Raw genomic sequence first — 5390 nt, 5'->3', positions numbered from 1 at the left:
AAAAAAAAAAAAAAAAAAAAAAAGCCCCCGATTTCCCCATCCACTCCAAGTAAGCCTGATTCCCCTGCACTGACTGGACTGGAACCTCGAGTATCAACTCAAAACACGAAAGGAGGTGTGACAGCCCCATGGCATCTCAAGAAAAAGCCCCAGACCCCTATGTCCACTCGACAGGAAGCCTGACACCTCTTTGAAAACGTGAGAGGAAAGTGGAGTTCCATGTCTCCACATGAGAAGAGCCCTGACTCCCATGTTGAAACTCCATAAGAATCCTGAGATCCATGCCAGAACTGGAGAGGAACCCTGAGGTTCTGGCCTCAACTCAAGATGAGGTCATATGCCCCTGCACCGACTGGAGAGGAATCCCGAGAGGCCCCTCAAATGGAGACTTGACTTTCCTGAGGGAACACGAGCGGGTCCCTGAGGTCCCCATCACAACTCGAGAGGAACCCCAAGTTTCCTGCTGCAACTCGAGAAAACCCAGGGGATTCTCTCCTCAACGCGAGATGAGGCCCTTTTCCACTGCAGTGTCTCAAGAGAAGTCCCACCTTCCCTCTTGAGCCACGAAAGGGTACTTGAACTTTAGGCAACTCAAGAAGTTCCCCGACATACCCGTGTCCACTTGAGAGGAACACCAAGTTTCCTGCCACAACTCAAGAAGAGCCCCGGTTTCCCCTCCTCATCAAGAGATGGGAGTCCATTCCCCTGCTTCATCTACAAAGGAACCCCAACGTTCCCATCGGACCTCAGGAGGAGGCCGGTCTCACCTTGAAAATCAAGAGGAACACCAGGGGCTGTGAAACCAATTGAAAAGACCCTGATGTCCCTGTCCACTTGAGATAAGGCCTCAATCCCCTGCAACGACTCGAATGTCACCCCAAGTATCAACTCACTAAACGAAGAGAGGACTGAGAGCCCTGTGGCTCCTCAAGAAATAGGCCCAGATCCCTACCTCAACTCGACAGGAGGTGTGACACCCCTTTTCCACCTCGAAAGGGAAGCAGAGTTCCATGCCCCAACACAAGATGATGTCTGACTCCCCAGTGGAATCTTCATAGGGACCCCGAGATCCCTGTCATAGCTGGACAGGAACCCTGAGTTTCCTGCCTCATGTTGAAATGCGGCCCTAGTCCCATGCACCAGCTCGAGAGGAATCCCGAGAGGCCCCTCACAACTCGAAAGGATTCCTGACTTCCCAGACACAACATGAGAGGCTCCTTCAGGTCCCCGTGGCAAGTCGAGAGAATGAAAACTTACTGCCACAACTCGAGAAACACCTTGAGATTCCACCTTCCAGGCGAACTGAGGCCTGATTCCCATGCTGTGACTCCAGAGCACACCTGCGCTTGCCCTCGCAACTAGAATGGAGACTTGACTCCCCTGAGGCAACACAAGAGGCTCCCTGAGTTCCCCGTGGTACCTGGAGAGGAATCCCAAGCCTCCCGCTGCAACTTGAGACAAACAACGAGATTCCCTCGTCAACGCGAGATAAGGCCCTTTTCTCCTGCAGCGCCTCAAGAGCAATCCCAAGTTCCTTCTCAAAAATCGAGTGAAGGCTTGACTCCCTTCATGCAACTCAAGGGGGCCCAGACATCCCCGTCACAGCTCGAGATGAAACCCGAGTTTCCCACCACAAGTCAAGAAGAGCCCCGTGTTTCCCACCTCATCTGGAGATGAGGGCCCATTCCCCGCTTCAACTCAAGAGGAATCCCAACTTCCCCTCGCACCACAAGAGGAGGCCGGTGTCACCAATTGAATCTCAAGTGGAATACAGTGGATCCTGCTGCAAGGAGAAAGGACGCTGTGTTCCCCATCAGCTCCAAATAAGTCCTGATTCCCCTGCATCGGCTCCAATAGAACACCAAGGATCCCCTCACAACAGGATGGGAGGCCTGTCGCCCCTGCCTATCCTCTTGAAAAAGCCCAAATTCCCTGCCCCTACTCGACCGGAGGCCTGACAACCCTTTGACAGCTCAAGAGGAATGCAGAGTTCCATGCCTCAACACCAGATGAGGCCTGACTCCCTAGTTGAACCTTGATAGGAAGCCCAAGATCCATGTCACTGCTGAAGAGGAACACTGAATTTCCCGACTGAACTCTAGACACATCCCTATTCACAGGCAGCGACTGGAGAGGAATCCTGGCCTGCCCTTCGCAACTCGAAAAGAGACCTGACTTCTCTGACGCAACACGAGCGGGTCCCTGAGGTCTCCGTCACAACTCGAGAGGAAGCCCAAGTTTCCTGCCGCAACTTGAGAAAAACCACGAGATTCTCCCCTCAACGGGAGATGAGGACCTTTTCCAGAGCAGTGTCTCTAGAGAAATCCCACATTCACTCTTGAAACATGAAAGGGTACTTGACACTCTGGATGCAACTCAGGAAGGTCCCCAGGATACCCGTCCCCACTCGAGAGGAATACTGAGTTTCACACCACAACTCAAGAAGAGCCCTGTTTTCCCCTTCATCAACTCAAGATGAGGGTCGATTCCCCTGCTTCATCGGGAAAGGAATCCCGATGTTGCCGTCGCCCCTCAAGAGGAGACCGGTCTCACCTCGAAACTCAAGCGCATCCCCGGGAGTCGTGCCTCAATTCGAAAAGACCCCGATTTCCCCATCCACTCCAGGTAAGCCTGATTCCCTTGCACTGACTCGACTGGAACCCCGAGTATCAACTCAAAATAGGAAAGGAGGTGTTATAGTCCCGTGTTACCATGAGAAAAAGCCCCAGACCCCTATGTCCACTTGACAGGAAGCCTGACACCCCTTTTACACCTTGAGAGGGAAGCAAAGTTTTATGTGTCCACATGAGACAAGGCCTGACTCCACTGTTGAAACTCCATAGGAAGCCCGAGATCCATGTCAGACCTGGAGAGGAACCCTGAGGTTCTGGTCTCAACTCAAGATGAGGTCATATGCCCCTGCACCGACTGGAGAGGAATCCCGAGAGGTCCTTCCCAACTCGAATGGAGATTTGACTTTCCTGAGGCAACACGAGCGGGTCCCTGAGGTCCCCATCACAACTCGAGAGGAACCCCGAGTTTCCTGCTGCAACTCGAGGAAACCCAAGAGATTCTCCCCTCAATGCGAGATGAGGCCCCTTTCCACTGCAGCATCTTGAGAGAAATCCCACCTTCCCTCTTGAGCCTCAAAAGGGTACTTGACACCCTTTAGGCAACTCAAGAAGTCTCCACTCGAGAGGAACACTGAGTTTCCCGCCACAACTCAAGAAGAGCCCCATTTTCCCCTCCTCTTCTCGAGGTGAGGGTCCATTCCCCTGCTTCATCTGCAAAGGAATCCCAACGTTCCCATCGCACCTCAGGAGGAGGCCGGTCTCACCTTGAAACTCGAGAGGAACTCCAGGCATCGTGCCACCATTCGAAAAGACCCCGATGTCCCCGTCCACTCGCGATAAGGCCTCAATCCCCTGCAACAACTCGAATGTCACCCCGAGTATCAACTCACGACATGAAGAGAGGACTGAGAGCCCCGTGGTGCCTCTAGAAATAGCCCCAGATCCCTACTCAACTCCACAGGAGGCCTGACACCCCTTTTCCACCTCGAGAGATGTCAGGAAGCATTTATCAGGAGGCTTCCTGTGTGCGGTTTTGGATCTGTTAGGAATTCTCTGCTCATTATTAATTCTTGAATATTCAGGAATTAAGAGCAGAGGCAAGCCTCTTCTGGGACTGAGGAATCCAGGCATTTCCTTCATTAGCATTTCTATATGGTGATAAGTACCCTCTTCCTTCTTGTGAACCATAGGGTAAAATAATTGTTTACAAATCTCTCTCTTTAATATGGATTGCCTATGTTTTGTAAGTCTGGAATTTTAATCTTTATCTTTGCTGAGAATAACTACTTTGTAAGACAGTATACATGCCCACACCATATTGATTAAAACACATTTGCTCCATCAGAGATCTGGTCCCCGTGTCTTTCTTTCTCTCTCTCTCTCTCACTCACTCTCTCTTTCATGCTGATCCCCTGGAGCGCAGAGGCTCTCTGAGTTTACTTTCCTGCCCGAGCTTCTAAGACCCTCTTGAGAAGGTGCTTTGCACCTTCACCCCATCGAGAGGGCACCTGAGGCCTTCGTGAACAGAGCAAGCCCCGTGCAGGGGCTTTATTGGCTTTCTGTGTAAACCAAGGAATATCAGCCTCTTTCTCTCCTTTACTTTCTTACCATCGACTCTGGCCACCCAGTTCTGGTCCATTAAAGGATCTCAACAAGTGACGCCCAAACAGGGACTTGGTACACATAGGCAGATTCTCAGATGGAGTGACCCCAGGGCCTATTGAGGCAGGTAAGTATTAAAACATGGGTAAAAGGGCTGGAAAGCCCCATCACTTTTCTACTTTACTTCATCACTTATTTAAAGTTCAGGGATCTAATGAAATGTATGCTGATTTTTTAGCTAGATTAGAAACTGCTATTTCCCATACTGTAATTGGAGAAGAAGCCAAAAGGCAACTAGAGAAATTACTTGCTTATGATAATGCAAATCAGGAATGTCAAAAGCTATAACTCCAACTCACGAGAAAGGGACTATTATTGTTCATTTGAAGGCTTGTTGCAATCTAGGATTAGAAACTCAAAAGATGTAAATGGTAGCTGAAACAATAGCTACTGCCTTAAGAAACGGAAATAAAGGATAAATAAGAACCATTTAAAAAGGGACGGCCCTAAGAAAGCTAAAAAAAAAAGAAAGAAAGAAAAGAAAAAATATATAAAAATAAAAAACCTCCAAAAATCTGCCCTCGCTACCGTAGAGGAATGCATTGGGCCAAAGATTGTAAGTCTAAATCTGACATTGAAAGAAAATCTATTCTGGAAAACTCCAAGCAGGGACCCCCCCCACCATGTCCCCTTCAACAAAAACCTGGGACAAATTCCATCTTTTACCTGAAACCCTCAACATCTGGCAGTGCTGCCATCAATATACCAGCTTTGTTTTTAGAATGAGCTCTATTTAAATTCAAATTAATGTTAACTGAAAAATATTATTTAATATATAATATTGTATAATATTATTTAATTATATAATGTTTATTTAAATATAAATATTATTTAAATATAATTGTTTGCTAACCTAATTAAGACATGTCTTAAGTCATCAACATTATATAATACTTTTATTATGCCTAGGTTTAAGGTAAACTAAATTTGTCAACAAAAAGGTTAACTCTTTATATATATAAAAATATATAAACGAGATGAAAACTTTTAGATAAACTCTATTAAAAATAATTATATTTTAATAGAATAATCTATTATTATAATCTGTTATTATAATCTAAAATAATCTCTTAGGATTGGGATAATTTAAATTTCTAGAGTTGTACTAAACTAAATAATAAAAATTTATTAAATAGCTAGGTCATTTCCAAATAA

At 47.1% G+C, this 5390-nt stretch overlaps 1 pseudogene; it reads right to left on the bottom strand.

Annotated features, from left to right (window-relative positions):
• LOC104998465 overlaps positions 1–3365 on the bottom strand; it is a 60478-nt pseudogene extending 57113 nt beyond the window's left edge.
• Between the last annotated feature and the right edge of the window lie 2025 nt (positions 3366–5390).

The sequence above is a fragment of the Bison bison genome, unplaced genomic scaffold (assembly GCF_000754665.1).
Source record: "Bison bison bison isolate TAMUID 2011002044 unplaced genomic scaffold, Bison_UMD1.0 scf7180017864329, whole genome shotgun sequence".
NCBI classification, from domain to species: Eukaryota; Metazoa; Chordata; class Mammalia; order Artiodactyla; family Bovidae; genus Bison; species Bison bison.
This window is presented reverse-complemented; position numbering and strand designations above follow the sequence as displayed.